Source organism: Dendrobates tinctorius, unplaced genomic scaffold (genome assembly GCF_039654945.1).
Source record: "Dendrobates tinctorius isolate UK_male_01 unplaced genomic scaffold, ASM3965494v1 ptg000300l, whole genome shotgun sequence".
Classification (NCBI taxonomy): domain Eukaryota; kingdom Metazoa; phylum Chordata; class Amphibia; order Anura; family Dendrobatidae; genus Dendrobates; species Dendrobates tinctorius.
The window spans coordinates 436,104-457,339 of NW_027361967.1; the positions used below are offsets into that span (position 1 = coordinate 436,104).

The window sequence follows — 21,236 nt, forward strand, 5'->3', positions numbered from 1 at the left end:
AAAATGTGGTCACTTTGGGAGGTTTTCTGCTGTTTTGGTACTCTGCAAATTTCATCTGCAAGGTATTCCTGCAAAATCTGCATTGCAAAACCCAAATAGGGCTCTTCCTTTCAAAGCCCTGCTGTGTGGCCAAACAGTAGTTTCTGAAGAAATGTGGTGCATCACCGCATTTGTGAGAAATCTAACATTTCTAATATCCAAACAAAATAAATGGAGGTTTAAAAATTAATGCAGACGAAAAGTACGCATATAAAAAATGTTATTTATTGACTTTTTTGGGGTGGTGTGACAAGTTTTTAATCACAAGGGATGGTAACATTTCTGCTGACTAGCATGGAAGGAGTTAAGTTCCAATTGCATATCGAAGTCAGGATGGCCGAGCGGTCTAAGGCGCTGCGTTCAGGTCGCAGTCTCCCCTGGAGGCGTGGGTTCAAATCCCACTTCTGACATCAACATTTAATTTCAAGAAACTTTATCTTCATTTATTGATTAGATGAGGTCAAACAAAACTTAGTAATGTGGTTTTGAAAAATTTCCTGAGAGTCTTTGGAGTGAATCTGAATTTGTCCTCTCAAAAAAGAACTCTAGGAACTTCAAACAGATTTTTTGTGCATATGTCTGTTGTTCTTTTGGCACTAGAAAAATCCTTTGGACAGTCAATGAGGAGGGACTATTTCACCTCTTTGTGTTCTCTGTCCCTATTAGGGTAGGGAATCAACCTTCTACAGTGCTGTCATGAAATATATCTAGAAACAGATTTGCTGGTAAGTCTACTTTCATAGTTTTCACCTCATACATCAATAGACCATAACGATACTTAATAAACAAAAACTTAACAAGTAGGTAATCATAGTTTAAAAAATGTGAAATGCCCATGTCCTTCTGACATGTTTCAGCACATTTTGGGACAAATGGTCTCACTTTTAACAATCAATAAAATATTTTCTCTAAATTTTTGTCTCTTTTTTGCTCCAATTGTTTGCATCTCATAAAAAATAAAACTTGATGTAACATTATGCATGCAAATTGTGTTTTATGTGCGACCATGACCTATTCTAGAAGCACAGGGTCAGAATTATACTGGTGCATGGAGACAAACTGAAAATGTAAAAATTCAATGGCAAAATTGCTGTCTTTTTCTACTCATTCACATATAGTTAATGAATGTTATTAAATATGTACAGCAAAATGGAAGGCGTTTCAAATAGAAATCATGCTTCAAAAAACAGTCAAATGAAAAATTATAATATATCCCTCCAGGTGTGACACTTGACATTTGCAGAGTGTCAAACCCCCCAGAAAATGTATAGATATGGCCGAAATAGCTCAGTTGGGAGAGCGTTAGACTGAAGATCTAAAGGTCCCTGGTCCAATCCCGGGTTTCGGCAAAATGCTTTTTCTTCACCGTTTACATTTTAAGGAGATATTAAACAAAGCACATGGACTGATCATGATCAAAAGGCCTAAAAATTTTAACTATCTACAGAATACAAAATGTTAAAAATTTGAGAAACGGTAACTTTTTCCTTTTGAACACATGAATGTTTTTTAGTAATTTTTCCTCTATTTTGTTTTATTTCAGATTGACTTAGCTGTAAGAGGATTAAAAGGTAACCTGATAGCTGAAACAGACAGCACTTATCAGACACTAGCTGAATGATTATAGTCATCTTGTTTGACTTTGAAACACTGAGGCATTACTGAGACAAATGTCCTTAAAAAATATGCTGTGGACAAAGTCAAAAAGGCAAAAAACACAAGCTCCACACAGGTCCGTCATCTTTAATTTGAAATATAGGAGGTTTCTACTTTAATGGTGAGACAAAGCATCTACATATTTGACATTGCTCCAGTGAGTAGAGCCCACTTAAAAATGTATGGGTTGCTTGTCTCTGCAAGCAAAAGCTGGGCACTAAACTGGCATACTTGCAATGCTGGATGGTTCAGAGTGAAAACACCTATAGGCTGACAATAGTAATTGCAGGTGTTGATTAACTCATTGTGCAAAATAATTTCTAAAATGTGGTCACTTTGGGAGGTTTTCTGCTGTTTTGGTACTCTGCAAATTTCATCTGCAAGGTATTCCTGCAAAATCTGCATTGCAAAACCCAAATAGGGCTCTTCCTTTCAAAGCCCTGCTGTGTGGCCAAACAGTAGTTTCTGAAGAAATGTGGTGCATCACCGCATTTGTGAGAAATCTAACATTTCTAATATCCAAACAAAATAAATGGAGGTTTAAAAATTTATGCAGACGAAAAGTACGCATATAAAAAATGTTATTTATTGACTTTTTTGGGGTGGTGTGACAAGTTTTTAATCACAAGGAATGGTAACATTTCTGCTGACTAGCATGGAAGGAGTTAAGTTCCAATTGCATATCGAAGTCAGGATGGCCAAGTGGTCTAAGGCGCTGCGTTCAGGTGGCAGTCTCTGTTAAAAATTTGAGAAACGGTAACTTTTTCCTTTTGAACACATGAATGTTTTTTAGTAATTTTTCCTCTATTTTGTCGCAGTCGCAGGTCGCAGTCTCCCCTGGAGGCGTGGGTTCAAATCCCACTTCTGACATCAACATTTAATTTCAAGAAACTTTATCTTCATTTTTTGATTAGATGAGGTCAAACAAAACTTAGTAATGTGGTTTTGCAAAATTTCCTGAGAGTCTTTGGAGTGAATCTGAATTTGTCCTCTCAAAAAAGAACTCTAGGAACATCAAACAGATTTTTTGTGCATATGTCTGTTGTTCTTTTGGCACTAGAAAAATCCTTTGGACAGTCAATGAGGAGGGACTATTTCACCTCTTTGTGTTCTCTGTCCCTATTAGGGTAGGGAATCAACCTTCTACAGTGCTGTCATGAAATATATCTAGAAACGGATTTGCTGGTAAGTCTACTTTCATAGTTTTCACCTCATACATCAATAGACCATAACGATACTTAATTAACAAAAACTTAACAAGTAGGTAATCATAGTTTAAAAAATGTGAAATGCCCATGTCCTTCTGACATGTTTCAGCACATTTTGGGACAAATGGTCTCACTTTTAACAATCAATAAAATATTTTCTCTAAATTTTTGTCTCTTTTTTGCTCCAATTGTTTGCATCTCATAAAAAATAAAACTTGATGTAACATTATGCATGCAAATTGTGTTTTATGTGCGACCATGACCTATTCTAGAAGCACAGGGTCAGAATTATACTGGTGCATGGAGACAAACTGAAAATGTAAAAATTCAATGGCAAAATTGCTGTCTTTTTCTACTCATTCACAAATAGTTAATGAATGTTATTAAATATGTACAGCAAAATGGAAGGCGTTTCAAATAGAAATCATGCTTCAAAAAACAGTCAAATGAAAAATTATAATATATCCCTCCAGGTGTGACACTTGACATTTGCAGAGTGTCAAACCCCCCAGAAAATGTATAGATATGGCCGAAATCGCTCAGTTGGGAGAGCGTTAGACTGAAGATCTAAAGGTCCCGGGTTTCGGCAAAATTCTTTTTCTTCACCGTTTACATTTTAAGGAGATATTAAACAAAGCACATGGACTGATCATGATCAAAAGGCCTAAAAATCTTAACTATCTACAGAAAACAAAATGTTAAAAATTTGAGAAACGGTAACTTTTTCCTTTTGAACACATGAATGTTTTTTAGTAATTTTTCCTCTATTTTGTTTTATTTCAGATTGACTTAGCTGTAAGAGGATTAAAAGGTAACCTGATAGCTGAAACAGACAGCACTTATCAGACACTAGCTGAATGATTATAGTCAGCTTGTTTGACTTTGAAACACTGAGGCATTACTGAGACAAATGTCCTTAAAAAATATGCTGTGGACAAAGTCAAAAAGGCAAAAAACACAAGCTCCACACAGGTCCGTCATCTTTAATTTGAAATATAGGAGGTTTCTACTTTAATGGTGAGACAAAGCATCTACATATTTGACATTGCTCCAGTGAGTAGAGCCCACTTAAAAATGTATGGGTTGCTTGTCTCTGCAAGCAAAAGCTGGGCACTAAACTGGCATACTTGCAATGCTGGATGGTTCAGAGTGAAAACACCTATAGGCTGACAATAGTAATTGCAGGTGTTGATTAACTCATTGTGCAAAATAATTTCTAAAATGTGGTCACTTTGGGAGGTTTTCTGCTGTTTTGGTACTCTGCAAATTTCATCTGCAAGGTATTCCTGCAAAATCTGCATTGCAAAACCCAAATAGGGCTCTTCCTTTCAAAGCCCTGCTGTGTGGCCAAACAGTAGTTTCTGAAGAAATGTGGTGCATCACCGCATTTGTGAGAAATCTAACATTTCTAATATCCAAACAAAATAAATGGAGGTTTAAAAATTAATGCAGACGAAAAGTACGCATATAAAAAATGTTATTTATTGACTTTTTTGGGGTGGTGTGACAAGTTTTTAATCACAAGGGATGGTAACATTTCTGCTGACTAGCATGGAAGGAGTTAAGTTCCAATTGCATATCGAAGTCAGGATGGCCGAGCGGTCTAAGGCGCTGCGTTCAGGTCGCAGTCTCCCCTGGAGGCGTGGGTTCAAATCCCACTTCTGACATCAACATTTAATTTCAAGAAACTTTATCTTCATTTATTGATTAGATGAGGTCAAACAAAACTTAGTAATGTGGTTTTGAAAAATTTCCTGAGAGTCTTTGGAGTGAATCTGAATTTGTCCTCTCAAAAAAGAACTCTAGGAACTTCAAACAGATTTTTTGTGCATATGTCTGTTGTTCTTTTGGCACTAGAAAAATCCTTTGGACAGTCAATGAGGAGGGACTATTTCACCTCTTTGTGTTCTCTGTCCCTATTAGGGTAGGGAATCAACCTTCTACAGTGCTGTCATGAAATATATCTAGAAACAGATTTGCTGGTAAGTCTACTTTCATAGTTTTCACCTCATACATCAATAGACCATAACGATACTTAATAAACAAAAACTTAACAAGTAGGTAATCATAGTTTAAAAAATGTGAAATGCCCATGTCCTTCTGACATGTTTCAGCACATTTTGGGACAAATGGTCTCACTTTTAACAATCAATAAAATATTTTCTCTAAATTTTTGTCTCTTTTTTGCTCCAATTGTTTGCATCTCATAAAAAATAAAACTTGATGTAACATTATGCATGCAAATTGTGTTTTATGTGCGACCATGACCTATTCTAGAAGCACAGGGTCAGAATTATACTGGTGCATGGAGACAAACTGAAAATGTAAAAATTCAATGGCAAAATTGCTGTCTTTTTCTACTCATTCACATATAGTTAATGAATGTTATTAAATATGTACAGCAAAATGGAAGGCGTTTCAAATAGAAATCATGCTTCAAAAAACAGTCAAATGAAAAATTATAATATATCCCTCCAGGTGTGACACTTGACATTTGCAGAGTGTCAAACCCCCCAGAAAATGTATAGATATGGCCGAAATAGCTCAGTTGGGAGAGCGTTAGACTGAAGATCTAAAGGTCCCTGGTCCAATCCCGGGTTTCGGCAAAATGCTTTTTCTTCACCGTTTACATTTTAAGGAGATATTAAACAAAGCACATGGACTGATCATGATCAAAAGGCCTAAAAATTTTAACTATCTACAGAATACAAAATGTTAAAAATTTGAGAAACGGTAACTTTTTCCTTTTGAACACATGAATGTTTTTTAGTAATTTTTCCTCTATTTTGTTTTATTTCAGATTGACTTAGCTGTAAGAGGATTAAAAGGTAACCTGATAGCTGAAACAGACAGCACTTATCAGACACTAGCTGAATGATTATAGTCATCTTGTTTGACTTTGAAACACTGAGGCATTACTGAGACAAATGTCCTTAAAAAATATGCTGTGGACAAAGTCAAAAAGGCAAAAAACACAAGCTCCACACAGGTCCGTCATCTTTAATTTGAAATATAGGAGGTTTCTACTTTAATGGTGAGACAAAGCATCTACATATTTGACATTGCTCCAGTGAGTAGAGCCCACTTAAAAATGTATGGGTTGCTTGTCTCTGCAAGCAAAAGCTGGGCACTAAACTGGCATACTTGCAATGCTGGATGGTTCAGAGTGAAAACACCTATAGGCTGACAATAGTAATTGCAGGTGTTGATTAACTCATTGTGCAAAATAATTTCTAAAATGTGGTCACTTTGGGAGGTTTTCTGCTGTTTTGGTACTCTGCAAATTTCATCTGCAAGGTATTCCTGCAAAATCTGCATTGCAAAACCCAAATAGGGCTCTTCCTTTCAAAGCCCTGCTGTGTGGCCAAACAGTAGTTTCTGAAGAAATGTGGTGCATCACCGCATTTGTGAGAAATCTAACATTTCTAATATCCAAACAAAATAAATGGAGGTTTAAAAATTTATGCAGACGAAAAGTACGCATATAAAAAATGTTATTTATTGACTTTTTTGGGGTGGTGTGACAAGTTTTTAATCACAAGGAATGGTAACATTTCTGCTGACTAGCATGGAAGGAGTTAAGTTCCAATTGCATATCGAAGTCAGGATGGCCAAGTGGTCTAAGGCGCTGCGTTCAGGTGGCAGTCTCTGTTAAAAATTTGAGAAACGGTAACTTTTTCCTTTTGAACACATGAATGTTTTTTAGTAATTTTTCCTCTATTTTGTCGCAGTCGCAGGTCGCAGTCTCCCCTGGAGGCGTGGGTTCAAATCCCACTTCTGACATCAACATTTAATTTCAAGAAACTTTATCTTCATTTTTTGATTAGATGAGGTCAAACAAAACTTAGTAATGTGGTTTTGCAAAATTTCCTGAGAGTCTTTGGAGTGAATCTGAATTTGTCCTCTCAAAAAAGAACTCTAGGAACATCAAACAGATTTTTTGTGCATATGTCTGTTGTTCTTTTGGCACTAGAAAAATCCTTTGGACAGTCAATGAGGAGGGACTATTTCACCTCTTTGTGTTCTCTGTCCCTATTAGGGTAGGGAATCAACCTTCTACAGTGCTGTCATGAAATATATCTAGAAACGGATTTGCTGGTAAGTCTACTTTCATAGTTTTCACCTCATACATCAATAGACCATAACGATACTTAATTAACAAAAACTTAACAAGTAGGTAATCATAGTTTAAAAAATGTGAAATGCCCATGTCCTTCTGACATGTTTCAGCACATTTTGGGACAAATGGTCTCACTTTTAACAATCAATAAAATATTTTCTCTAAATTTTTGTCTCTTTTTTGCTCCAATTGTTTGCATCTCATAAAAAATAAAACTTGATGTAACATTATGCATGCAAATTGTGTTTTATGTGCGACCATGACCTATTCTAGAAGCACAGGGTCAGAATTATACTGGTGCATGGAGACAAACTGAAAATGTAAAAATTCAATGGCAAAATTGCTGTCTTTTTCTACTCATTCACAAATAGTTAATGAATGTTATTAAATATGTACAGCAAAATGGAAGGCGTTTCAAATAGAAATCATGCTTCAAAAAACAGTCAAATGAAAAATTATAATATATCCCTCCAGGTGTGACACTTGACATTTGCAGAGTGTCAAACCCCCCAGACAATGTATAGATATGGCTGAAATAGCTCAGTTGGGAGAGCGTTAGACTGAAGATCTAAAGGTCCCGGGTTTCGGCAAAATGCTTTTTCTTCACCGTTTACATTTTAAGGAGATATTAAACAAAGCACATGGACTGATCATGATCAAAAGGCCTAAAAATCTTAACTATCTACAGAAAACAAAATGTTAAAAATTTGAGAAACGGTAACTTTTTCCTTTTGAACACATGAATGTTTTTTAGTAATTTTTCCTCTATTTTGTTTTATTTCAGATTGACTTAGCTGTAAGAGGATTAAAAGGTAACCTGATAGCTGAAACAGACAGCACTTATCAGACACTAGCTGAATGATTATAGTCAGCTTGTTTGACTTTGAAACACTGAGGCATTACTGAGACAAATGTCCTTAAAAAATATGCTGTGGACAATGTCAAAAAGGCAAAAAACACAAGCTCCACACAGGTCCGTCATCTTTAATTTGAAATATAGGAGGTTTCTACTTTAATGGTGAGACAAAGCATCTACATATTTGACATTGCTCCAGTGAGTAGAGCCCACTTAAAAATGTATGGGTTGCTTGTCTCTGCAAGCAAAAGCTGGGCACTAAACTGGCATACTTGCAATGCTGGATGGTTCAGAGTGAAAACACCTATAGGCTGACAATAGTAATTGCAGGTGTTGATTAACTCATTGTGCAAAATAATTTCTAAAATGTGGTCACTTTGGGAGGTTTTCTGCTGTTTTGGTACTCTGCAAATTTCATCTGCAAGGTATTCCTGCAAAATCTGCATTGCAAAACCCAAATAGGGCTCTTCCTTTCAAAGCCCTGCTGTGTGGCCAAACAGTAGTTTCTGAAGAAATGTGGTGCATCACCGCATTTGTGAGAAATCTAACATTTCTAATATCCAAACAAAATAAATGGAGGTTTAAAAATTAATGCAGACGAAAAGTACGCATATAAAAAATGTTATTTATTGACTTTTTTGGGGTGGTGTGACAAGTTTTTAATCACAAGGGATGGTAACATTTCTGCTGACTAGCATGGAAGGAGTTAAGTTCCAATTGCATATCGAAGTCAGGATGGCCGAGCGGTCTAAGGCGCTGCGTTCAGGTCGCAGTCTCCCCTGGAGGCGTGGGTTCAAATCCCACTTCTGACATCAACATTTAATTTCAAGAAACTTTATCTTCATTTATTGATTAGATGAGGTCAAACAAAACTTAGTAATGTGGTTTTGAAAAATTTCCTGAGAGTCTTTGGAGTGAATCTGAATTTGTCCTCTCAAAAAAGAACTCTAGGAACATCAAACAGGTTTTTTTGTGCATATGTCTGTTGTTCTTTTGGCACTAGAAAAATCCTTTGGACAGTCAATGAGGAGGGACTATTTCACCTCTTTGTGTTCTCTGTCCCTATTAGGGTAGGGAATCAACCTTCTACAGTGCTGTCATGAAATATATCTAGAAACGGATTTGCTGGTAAGTCTACTTTCATAGTTTTCACCTCATACATCAATAGACCATAACGATACTTAATTAACAAAAACTTAACAAGTAGGTAATCATAGTTTAAAAAATGTGAAATGCCCATGTCCTTCTGACATGTTTCAGCACATTTTGGGACAAATGGTCTCACTTTTAACAATCAATAAAATATTTTCTCTAAATTTTTGTCTCTTTTTTGCTCCAATTGTTTGCATCTCATAAAAAATAAAACTTGATGTAACATTATGCATGCAAATTGTGTTTTATGTGCGACCATGACCTATTCTAGAAGCACAGGGTCAGAATTATACTGGTGCATGGAGACAAACTGAAAATGTAAAAATTCAATGGCAAAATTGCTGTCTTTTTCTACTCATTCACAAATAGTTAATGAATGTTATTAAATATGTACAGCAAAATGGAAGGCGTTTCAAATAGAAATCATGCTTCAAAAAACAGTCAAATGAAAAATTATAATATATCCCTCCAGGTGTGACACTTGACATTTGCAGAGTGTCAAACCCCCCAGAAAATGTATAGATATGGCCGAAATAGCTCAGTTGGGAGAGCGTTAGACTGAAGATCTAAAGGTCCCGGGTTTCGGCAAAATTCTTTTTCTTCACCGTTTACATTTTAAGGAGATATTAAACAAAGCACATGGACTGATCATGATCAAAAGGCCTAAAAATCTTAACTATCTACAGAAAACAAAATGTTAAAAATTTGAGAAACGGTAACTTTTTCCTTTTGAACACATGAATGTTTTTTAGTAATTTTTCCTCTATTTTGTTTTATTTCAGATTGACTTAGCTGTAAGAGGATTAAAAGGTAACCTGATAGCTGAAACAGACAGCACTTATCAGACACTAGCTGAATGATTATAGTCAGCTTGTTTGACTTTGAAACACTGAGGCATTACTGAGACAAATGTCCTTAAAAAATATGCTGTGGACAAAGTCAAAAAGGCAAAAAACACAAGCTCCACACAGGTCCGTCATCTTTAATTTGAAATATAGGAGGTTTCTACTTTAATGGTGAGACAAAGCATCTACATATTTGACATTGCTCCAGTGAGTAGAGCCCACTTAAAAATGTATGGGTTGCTTGTCTCTGCAAGCAAAAGCTGGGCACTAAACTGGCATACTTGCAATGCTGGATGGTTCAGAGTGAAAACACCTATAGGCTGACAATAGTAATTGCAGGTGTTGATTAACTCATTGTGCAAAATAATTTCTAAAATGTGGTCACTTTGGGAGGTTTTCTGCTGTTTTGGTACTCTGCAAATTTCATCTGCAAGGTATTCCTGCAAAATCTGCATTGCAAAACCCAAATAGGGCTCTTCCTTTCAAAGCCCTGCTGTGTGGCCAAACAGTAGTTTCTGAAGAAATGTGGTGCATCACCGCATTTGTGAGAAATCTAACATTTCTAATATCCAAACAAAATAAATGGAGGTTTAAAAATTAATGCAGACGAAAAGTACGCATATAAAAAATGTTATTTATTGACTTTTTTGGGGTGGTGTGACAAGTTTTTAATCACAAGGGATGGTAACATTTCTGCTGACTAGCATGGAAGGAGTTAAGTTCCAATTGCATATCGAAGTCAGGATGGCCGAGCGGTCTAAGGCGCTGCGTTCAGGTCGCAGTCTCCCCTGGAGGCGTGGGTTCAAATCCCACTTCTGACATCAACATTTAATTTCAAGAAACTTTATCTTCATTTATTGATTAGATGAGGTCAAACAAAACTTAGTAATGTGGTTTTGAAAAATTTCCTGAGAGTCTTTGGAGTGAATCTGAATTTGTCCTCTCAAAAAAGAACTCTAGGAACTTCAAACAGATTTTTTGTGCATATGTCTGTTGTTCTTTTGGCACTAGAAAAATCCTTTGGACAGTCAATGAGGAGGGACTATTTCACCTCTTTGTGTTCTCTGTCCCTATTAGGGTAGGGAATCAACCTTCTACAGTGCTGTCATGAAATATATCTAGAAACAGATTTGCTGGTAAGTCTACTTTCATAGTTTTCACCTCATACATCAATAGACCATAACGATACTTAATAAACAAAAACTTAACAAGTAGGTAATCATAGTTTAAAAAATGTGAAATGCCCATGTCCTTCTGACATGTTTCAGCACATTTTGGGACAAATGGTCTCACTTTTAACAATCAATAAAATATTTTCTCTAAATTTTTGTCTCTTTTTTGCTCCAATTGTTTGCATCTCATAAAAAATAAAACTTGATGTAACATTATGCATGCAAATTGTGTTTTATGTGCGACCATGACCTATTCTAGAAGCACAGGGTCAGAATTATACTGGTGCATGGAGACAAACTGAAAATGTAAAAATTCAATGGCAAAATTGCTGTCTTTTTCTACTCATTCACATATAGTTAATGAATGTTATTAAATATGTACAGCAAAATGGAAGGCGTTTCAAATAGAAATCATGCTTCAAAAAACAGTCAAATGAAAAATTATAATATATCCCTCCAGGTGTGACACTTGACATTTGCAGAGTGTCAAACCCCCCAGAAAATGTATAGATATGGCCGAAATAGCTCAGTTGGGAGAGCGTTAGACTGAAGATCTAAAGGTCCCTGGTCCAATCCCGGGTTTCGGCAAAATGCTTTTTCTTCACCGTTTACATTTTAAGGAGATATTAAACAAAGCACATGGACTGATCATGATCAAAAGGCCTAAAAATTTTAACTATCTACAGAATACAAAATGTTAAAAATTTGAGAAACGGTAACTTTTTCCTTTTGAACACATGAATGTTTTTTAGTAATTTTTCCTCTATTTTGTTTTATTTCAGATTGACTTAGCTGTAAGAGGATTAAAAGGTAACCTGATAGCTGAAACAGACAGCACTTATCAGACACTAGCTGAATGATTATAGTCATCTTGTTTGACTTTGAAACACTGAGGCATTACTGAGACAAATGTCCTTAAAAAATATGCTGTGGACAAAGTCAAAAAGGCAAAAAACACAAGCTCCACACAGGTCCGTCATCTTTAATTTGAAATATAGGAGGTTTCTACTTTAATGGTGAGACAAAGCATCTACATATTTGACATTGCTCCAGTGAGTAGAGCCCACTTAAAAATGTATGGGTTGCTTGTCTCTGCAAGCAAAAGCTGGGCACTAAACTGGCATACTTGCAATGCTGGATGGTTCAGAGTGAAAACACCTATAGGCTGACAATAGTAATTGCAGGTGTTGATTAACTCATTGTGCAAAATAATTTCTAAAATGTGGTCACTTTGGGAGGTTTTCTGCTGTTTTGGTACTCTGCAAATTTCATCTGCAAGGTATTCCTGCAAAATCTGCATTGCAAAACCCAAATAGGGCTCTTCCTTTCAAAGCCCTGCTGTGTGGCCAAACAGTAGTTTCTGAAGAAATGTGGTGCATCACCGCATTTGTGAGAAATCTAACATTTCTAATATCCAAACAAAATAAATGGAGGTTTAAAAATTTATGCAGACGAAAAGTACGCATATAAAAAATGTTATTTATTGACTTTTTTGGGGTGGTGTGACAAGTTTTTAATCACAAGGAATGGTAACATTTCTGCTGACTAGCATGGAAGGAGTTAAGTTCCAATTGCATATCGAAGTCAGGATGGCCAAGTGGTCTAAGGCGCTGCGTTCAGGTGGCAGTCTCTGTTAAAAATTTGAGAAACGGTAACTTTTTCCTTTTGAACACATGAATGTTTTTTAGTAATTTTTCCTCTATTTTGTCGCAGTCGCAGGTCGCAGTCTCCCCTGGAGGCGTGGGTTCAAATCCCACTTCTGACATCAACATTTAATTTCAAGAAACTTTATCTTCATTTTTTGATTAGATGAGGTCAAACAAAACTTAGTAATGTGGTTTTGCAAAATTTCCTGAGAGTCTTTGGAGTGAATCTGAATTTGTCCTCTCAAAAAAGAACTCTAGGAACATCAAACAGATTTTTTGTGCATATGTCTGTTGTTCTTTTGGCACTAGAAAAATCCTTTGGACAGTCAATGAGGAGGGACTATTTCACCTCTTTGTGTTCTCTGTCCCTATTAGGGTAGGGAATCAACCTTCTACAGTGCTGTCATGAAATATATCTAGAAACGGATTTGCTGGTAAGTCTACTTTCATAGTTTTCACCTCATACATCAATAGACCATAACGATACTTAATTAACAAAAACTTAACAAGTAGGTAATCATAGTTTAAAAAATGTGAAATGCCCATGTCCTTCTGACATGTTTCAGCACATTTTGGGACAAATGGTCTCACTTTTAACAATCAATAAAATATTTTCTCTAAATTTTTGTCTCTTTTTTGCTCCAATTGTTTGCATCTCATAAAAAATAAAACTTGATGTAACATTATGCATGCAAATTGTGTTTTATGTGCGACCATGACCTATTCTAGAAGCACAGGGTCAGAATTATACTGGTGCATGGAGACAAACTGAAAATGTAAAAATTCAATGGCAAAATTGCTGTCTTTTTCTACTCATTCACAAATAGTTAATGAATGTTATTAAATATGTACAGCAAAATGGAAGGCGTTTCAAATAGAAATCATGCTTCAAAAAACAGTCAAATGAAAAATTATAATATATCCCTCCAGGTGTGACACTTGACATTTGCAGAGTGTCAAACCCCCCAGACAATGTATAGATATGGCTGAAATAGCTCAGTTGGGAGAGCGTTAGACTGAAGATCTAAAGGTCCCGGGTTTCGGCAAAATGCTTTTTCTTCACCGTTTACATTTTAAGGAGATATTAAACAAAGCACATGGACTGATCATGATCAAAAGGCCTAAAAATCTTAACTATCTACAGAAAACAAAATGTTAAAAATTTGAGAAACGGTAACTTTTTCCTTTTGAACACATGAATGTTTTTTAGTAATTTTTCCTCTATTTTGTTTTATTTCAGATTGACTTAGCTGTAAGAGGATTAAAAGGTAACCTGATAGCTGAAACAGACAGCACTTATCAGACACTAGCTGAATGATTATAGTCAGCTTGTTTGACTTTGAAACACTGAGGCATTACTGAGACAAATGTCCTTAAAAAATATGCTGTGGACAATGTCAAAAAGGCAAAAAACACAAGCTCCACACAGGTCCGTCATCTTTAATTTGAAATATAGGAGGTTTCTACTTTAATGGTGAGACAAAGCATCTACATATTTGACATTGCTCCAGTGAGTAGAGCCCACTTAAAAATGTATGGGTTGCTTGTCTCTGCAAGCAAAAGCTGGGCACTAAACTGGCATACTTGCAATGCTGGATGGTTCAGAGTGAAAACACCTATAGGCTGACAATAGTAATTGCAGGTGTTGATTAACTCATTGTGCAAAATAATTTCTAAAATGTGGTCACTTTGGGAGGTTTTCTGCTGTTTTGGTACTCTGCAAATTTCATCTGCAAGGTATTCCTGCAAAATCTGCATTGCAAAACCCAAATAGGGCTCTTCCTTTCAAAGCCCTGCTGTGTGGCCAAACAGTAGTTTCTGAAGAAATGTGGTGCATCACCGCATTTGTGAGAAATCTAACATTTCTAATATCCAAACAAAATAAATGGAGGTTTAAAAATTAATGCAGACGAAAAGTACGCATATAAAAAATGTTATTTATTGACTTTTTTGGGGTGGTGTGACAAGTTTTTAATCACAAGGGATGGTAACATTTCTGCTGACTAGCATGGAAGGAGTTAAGTTCCAATTGCATATCGAAGTCAGGATGGCCGAGCGGTCTAAGGCGCTGCGTTCAGGTCGCAGTCTCCCCTGGAGGCGTGGGTTCAAATCCCACTTCTGACATCAACATTTAATTTCAAGAAACTTTATCTTCATTTATTGATTAGATGAGGTCAAACAAAACTTAGTAATGTGGTTTTGAAAAATTTCCTGAGAGTCTTTGGAGTGAATCTGAATTTGTCCTCTCAAAAAAGAACTCTAGGAACTTCAAACAGATTTTTTGTGCATATGTCTGTTGTTCTTTTGGCACTAGAAAAATCCTTTGGACAGTCAATGAGGAGGGACTATTTCACCTCTTTGTGTTCTCTGTCCCTATTAGGGTAGGGAATCAACCTTCTACAGTGCTGTCATGAAATATATCTAGAAACAGATTTGCTGGTAAGTCTACTTTCATAGTTTTCACCTCATACATCAATAGACCATAACGATACTTAATAAACAAAAACTTAACAAGTAGGTAATCATAGTTTAAAAAATGTGAAATGCCCATGTCCTTCTGACATGTTTCAGCACATTTTGGGACAAATGGTCTCACTTTTAACAATCAATAAAATATTTTCTCTAAATTTTTGTCTCTTTTTTGCTCCAATTGTTTGCATCTCATAAAAAATAAAACTTGATGTAACTTTATGCATGCAAATTGTGTTTTATGTGCGACCATGACCTATTCTAGAAGCACAGGGTCAGAATTATACTGGTGCATGGAGACAAACTGAAAATGTAAAAATTCAATGGCAAAATTGCTGTCTTTTTCTACTCATTCACAAATAGTTAATGAATGTTATTAAATATGTACAGCAAAATGGAAGGCGTTTCAAATAGAAATCATGCTTCAAAAAACAGTCAAATGAAAAATTATAATATATCCCTCCAGGTGTGACACTTGACATTTGCAGAGTGTCAAACCCCCCAGAAAATGTATAGATATGGCCGAAATAGCTCAGTTGGGAGAGCGTTAGACTGAAGATCTAAAGGTCCCGGGTTTCAGCAAAATTCTTTTTCTTCACCGTTTACATTTTAAGGAGATATTAAACAAAGCACATGGACTGATCATGATCAAAAGGCCTAAAAATCTTAACTATCTACAGAAAACAAAATGTTAAAAATTTGAGAAACGGTAACTTTTTCCTTTTGAACACATGAATGTTTTTTAGTAATTTTTCCTCTATTTTGTTTTATTTCAGATTGACTTAGCTGTAAGAGGATTAAAAGGTAACCTGATAGCTGAAACAGACAGCACTTATCAGACACTAGCTGAATGATTATAGTCAGCTTGTTTGACTTTGAAACACTGAGGCATTACTGAGACAAATGTCCTTAAAAAATATGCTGTGGACAAAGTCAAAAAGGCAAAAAACACAAGCTCCACACAGGTCCGTCATCTTTAATTTGAAATATAGGAGGTTTCTACTTTAATGGTGAGACAAAGCATCTACATATTTGACATTGCTCCAGTGAGTAGAGCCCACTTAAAAATGTATGGGTTGCTTGTCTCTGCAAGCAAAAGCTGGGCACTAAACTGGCATACTTGCAATGCTGGATGGTTCAGAGTGAAAACACCTATAGGCTGACAATAGTAATTGCAGGTGTTGATTAACTCATTGTGCAAAATAATTTCTAAAATGTGGTCACTTTGGGAGGTTTTCTGCTGTTTTGGTACTCTGCAAATTTCATCTGCAAGGTATTCCTGCAAAATCTGCATTGCAAAACCCAAATAGGGCTCTTCCTTTCAAAGCCCTGCTGTGTGGCCAAACAGTAGTTTCTGAAGAAATGTGGTGCATCACCGCATTTGTGAGAAATCTAACATTTCTAATATCCAAACAAAATAAATGGAGGTTTAAAAATTAATGCAGACGAAAAGTACGCATATAAAAAATGTTATTTATTGACTTTTTTGGGGTGGTGTGACAAGTTTTTAATCACAAGGGATGGTAACATTTCTGCTGACTAGCATGGAAGGAGTTAAGTTCCAATTGCATATCCAAGTCAGGATGGCCGAGCGGTCTAAGGCGCTGCGTTCAGGTCGCAGTCTCCCCTGGAGGTGACATCAACATTTAATTTCAAGAAACTTTATCTTCATTTATTGATTAGATGAGGTCAAACAAAACTTAGTAATGTGGTTTTGAAAAATTTCCTGAGAGTCTTTGGAGTGAATCTGAATTTGTCCTCTCAAAAAAGAACTCTAGGAACTTCAAACAGATTTTTTGTGCATATGTCTGTTGTTCTTTTGGCACTAGAAAAATCCTTTGGACAGTCAATGAGGAGGGACTATTTCACCTCTTTGTGTTCTCTGTCCCTATTAGGGTAGGGAATCAACCTTCTACAGTGCTGTCATGAAATATATCTAGAAACAGATTTGCTGGTAAGTCTACTTTCATAGTTTTCACCTCATACATCAATAGACCATAACGATACTTAATAAACAAAAACTTAACAAGTAGGTAATCATAGTTTAAAAAATGTGAAATGCCCATGTCCTTCTGACATGTTTCAGCACATTTTGGGACAAATGGTCTCACTTTTAACAATCAATAAAATATTTTCTCTAAATTTTTGTCTCTTTTTTGCTCCAATTGTTTGCATCTCATAAAAAATAAAACTTGATGTAACATTATGCATGCAAATTGTGTTTTATGTGCGACCATGACCTATTCTAGAAGCACAGGGTCAGAATTATACTGGTGCATGGAGACAAACTGAAAATGTAAAAATTCAATGGCAAAATTGCTGTCTTTTTCTACTCATTCACATATAGTTAATGAATGTTATTAAATATGTACAGCAAAATGGAAGGCGTTTCAAATAGAAATCATGCTTCAAAAAACAGTCAAATGAAAAATTATAATATATCCCTCCAGGTGTGACACTTGACATTTGCAGAGTGTCAAACCCCCCAGAAAATGTATAGATATGGCCGAAATAGCTCAGTTGGGAGAGCGTTAGACTGAAGATCTAAAGGTCCCTGGTCCAATCCCGGGTTTCGGCAAAATGCTTTTTCTTCACCGTTTACATTTTAAGGAGATATTAAACAAAGCACATGGACTGATCATGATCAAAAGGCCTAAAAATTTTAACTATCTACAGAATACAAAATGTTAAAAATTTGAGAAACGGTAACTTTTTCCTTTTGAACACATGAATGTTTTTTAGTAATTTTTCCTCTATTTTGTTTTATTTCAGATTGACTTAGCTGTAAGAGGATTAAAAGGTAACCTGATAGCTGAAACAGACAGCACTTATCAGACACTAGCTGAATGATTATAGTCATCTTGTTTGACTTTGAAACACTGAGGCATTACTGAGACAAATGTCCTTAAAAAATATGCTGTGGACAAAGTCAAAAAGGCAAAAAACACAAGCTCCACACAGGTCCGTCATCTTTAATTTGAAATATAGGAGGTTTCTACTTTAATGGTGAGACAAAGCATCTACATATTTGACATTGCTCCAGTGAGTAGAGCCCACTTAAAAATGTATGGGTTGCTTGTCTCTGCAAGCAAAAGCTGGGCACTAAACTGGCATACTTGCAATGCTGGATGGTTCAGAGTGAAAACACCTATAGGCTGACAATAGTAATTGCAGGTGTTGATTAACTCATTGTGCAAAATAATTTCTAAAATGTGGTCACTTTGGGAGGTTTTCTGCTGTTTTGGTACTCTGCAAATTTCATCTGCAAGGTATTCCTGCAAAATCTGCATTGCAAAACCCAAATAGGGCTCTTCCTTTCAAAGCCCTGCTGTGTGGCCAAACAGTAGTTTCTGAAGAAATGTGGTGCATCACCGCATTTGTGAGAAATCTAACATTTCTAATATCCAAACAAAATAAATGGAGGTTTAAAAATTTATGCAGACGAAAAGTACGCATATAAAAAATGTTATTTATTGACTTTTTTGGGGTGGTGTGACAAGTTTTTAATCACAAGGAATGGTAACATTTCTGCTGACTAGCATGGAAGGAGTTAAGTTCCAATTGCATATCGAAGTCAGGATGGCCAAGTGGTCTAAGGCGCTGCGTTCAGGTGGCAGTCTCTGTTAAAAATTTGAGAAACGGTAACTTTTTCCTTTTGAACACATGAATGTTTTTTAGTAATTTTTCCTCTATTTTGTCGCAGTCGCAGGTCGCAGTCTCCCCTGGAGGCGTGGGTTCAAATCCCACTTCTGACATCAACATTTAATTTCAAGAAACTTTATCTTCATTTTTTGATTAGATGAGGTCAAACAAAACTTAGTAATGTGGTTTTGCAAAATTTCCTGAGAGTCTTTGGAGTGAATCTGAATTTGTCCTCTCAAAAAAGAACTCTAGGAACATCAAACAGATTTTTTGTGCATATGTCTGTTGTTCTTTTGGCACTAGAAAAATCCTTTGGACAGTCAATGAGGAGGGACTATTTCACCTCTTTGTGTTCTCTGTCCCTATTAGGGTAGGGAATCAACCTTCTACAGTGCTGTCATGAAATATATCTAGAAACGGATTTGCTGGTAAGTCTACTTTCATAGTTTTCACCTCATACATCAATAGACCATAACGATACTTAATTAACAAAAACTTAACAAGTAGGTAATCATAGTTTAAAAAATGTGAAATGCCCATGTCCTTCTGACATGTTTCAGCACATTTTGGGACAAATGGTCTCACTTTTAACAATCAATAAAATATTTTCTCTAAATTTTTGTCTCTTTTTTGCTCCAATTGTTTGCATCTCATAAAAAATAAAACTTGATGTAACATTATGCATGCAAATTGTGTTTTATGTGCGACCATGACCTATTCTAGAAGCACAGGGTCAGAATTATACTGGTGCATGGAGACAAACTGAAAATGTAAAAATTCAATGGCAAAATTGCTGTCTTTTTCTACTCATTCACAAATAGTTAATGAATGTTATTAAATATGTACAGCAAAATGGAAGGCGTTTCAAATAGAAATCATGCTTCAAAAAACAGTCAAATGAAAAATTATAATATATCCCTCCAGGTGTGACACTTGACATTTGCAGAGTGTCAAACCCCCCAGACAACGTATAGATATGGCTGAAATAGCTCAGTTGGGAGAGCGTTAGACTCAAGATCTAAAGGTCCCGGGTTTCGGCAAAATGCTTTTTCTTCACCGTTTACATTTTAAGGAGATATTAAACAAAGCACATGGACTGATCATGATCAAAAGGCCTAAAAATCTTAACTATCTACAGAAAACAAAATGTTAAAAATTTGAGAAACGGTAACTTTTTCCTTTTGAACACATGAATGTTTTTTAGTAATTTTTCCTCTATTTTGTTTTATTTCAGATTGACTTAGCTGTAAGAGGATTAAAAGGTAACCTGATAGCTGAAACAGACAGCACTTATCAGACACTAGCTGAATGATTATAGTCAGCTTGTTTGACTTTGAAACACTGAGGCATTACTGAGACAAATGTCCTTAAAAAATATGCTGTGGACAAAGTCAAAAAGGCAAAAAACACAAGCTCCACACAGATCCGTCATCTTTAATTTGAAATATAGGAGGTTTCTACTTTAATGGTGAGACAAAGCATCTACATATTTGACATTGCTCCAGTGAGTAGAGCCCACTTAAAAATGTATGGGTTGCTTGTCTCTGGAAGCAAAAGCTGGACACTAAACTGGCATACTTGCAATGCTGGATGGTTCAGAGTGAAAACACCTATAGGCTGACAATAGTAATTGCAGGTGTTGATTAACTCATTGTGCAAAATAATTTCTAAAATGTGGTCACTTTGGGAGGTTTTCTGCTGTTTTGGTACTCTGCAAATTTCATCTGCAAGGTATTCCTGCAAAATCTGCATTGCAAAACCCAAATAGGGCTCTTCCTTTCAAAGCCCTGCTGTGTGGCCAAACAGTAGTTTCTGAAGAAATGTGGTGCATCACCGCATTTGTGAGAAATCTAACATTTCTAATATCCAAACAAAATAAATGGAGGTTTAAAAATTAATGCAGACGAAGAAAAGTACGCATATAAAAAATGTTATTTATTGACTTTTTTGGGGTGGTGTGACAAGTTTTTAATCACAAGGAATGGTAACATTTCTGCTGACTAGCATGGAAGGAGTTAAGTTCCAATTGCATATCGAAGTCAGGATGGCCGAGCGGTCTAAGGCGCTGCGTGTCTCCCCTGGAGGCGTGGGTTCAAATCCCACTTCTGACATCAACATTTAATTTCAAGAAACTTTATCTTCATTTATTGATTAGATGAGGTCAAACAAAACTTAGTAATGTGGTTTTGAAAAATTTCCTGAGAGTCTTTGGAGTGAATCTGAATTTGTCCTCTCAAAAAAGAACTCTAGGAACATCAAACAGATTTTTTGTGCATATGTCTGTTGTTCTTTTGGCACTAGAAAAATCCTTTGGACAGTCAATGAGGAGGGACTATTTTACCTCTTTGTGTTCTCTGTCCCTATTAGGTTAGGGAATCAACCTTCTACAGTGCTGTCATGAAATATATCTAGAAACGGATTTGCTGGTAAG

General features: G+C 36.0%; 9 non-coding genes across 9 annotated transcripts; all 9 read left to right on the plus strand.

The window, feature by feature from the left end:
• Positions 1 to 366: 366 nt before the first annotated feature.
• TRNAL-CAG (transfer RNA leucine (anticodon CAG)) lies at positions 367 to 449 on the plus strand. The gene has a single exon. It is a non-coding gene; the product is annotated as a tRNA-Leu (tRNA).
• Positions 450 to 1,315: 866 nt separating this feature from the next.
• On the plus strand, positions 1,316 to 1,388 carry TRNAF-GAA (transfer RNA phenylalanine (anticodon GAA)). Its single transcript has one exon. It is a non-coding gene; the product is annotated as a tRNA-Phe (tRNA).
• A 3,099-nt stretch (positions 1,389 to 4,487) lies between these two features.
• Positions 4,488 to 4,570, plus strand: TRNAL-CAG (transfer RNA leucine (anticodon CAG)). The gene has a single exon. It is a non-coding gene; the product is annotated as a tRNA-Leu (tRNA).
• An 866-nt stretch (positions 4,571 to 5,436) lies between these two features.
• Positions 5,437 to 5,509, plus strand: TRNAF-GAA (transfer RNA phenylalanine (anticodon GAA)). Its single transcript has one exon. It is a non-coding gene; the product is annotated as a tRNA-Phe (tRNA).
• A 3,099-nt stretch (positions 5,510 to 8,608) lies between these two features.
• On the plus strand, positions 8,609 to 8,691 carry TRNAL-CAG (transfer RNA leucine (anticodon CAG)). Its single transcript has one exon. It is a non-coding gene; the product is annotated as a tRNA-Leu (tRNA).
• Positions 8,692 to 10,614: 1,923 nt separating this feature from the next.
• On the plus strand, positions 10,615 to 10,697 carry TRNAL-CAG (transfer RNA leucine (anticodon CAG)). Its single transcript has one exon. It is a non-coding gene; the product is annotated as a tRNA-Leu (tRNA).
• Positions 10,698 to 11,563: 866 nt separating this feature from the next.
• On the plus strand, positions 11,564 to 11,636 carry TRNAF-GAA (transfer RNA phenylalanine (anticodon GAA)). The gene has a single exon. It is a non-coding gene; the product is annotated as a tRNA-Phe (tRNA).
• Positions 11,637 to 14,735: 3,099 nt separating this feature from the next.
• Positions 14,736 to 14,818, plus strand: TRNAL-CAG (transfer RNA leucine (anticodon CAG)). The gene has a single exon. It is a non-coding gene; the product is annotated as a tRNA-Leu (tRNA).
• Positions 14,819 to 17,668: 2,850 nt separating this feature from the next.
• Positions 17,669 to 17,741, plus strand: TRNAF-GAA (transfer RNA phenylalanine (anticodon GAA)). Its single transcript has one exon. It is a non-coding gene; the product is annotated as a tRNA-Phe (tRNA).
• Positions 17,742 to 21,236: the final 3,495 nt, after the last annotated feature.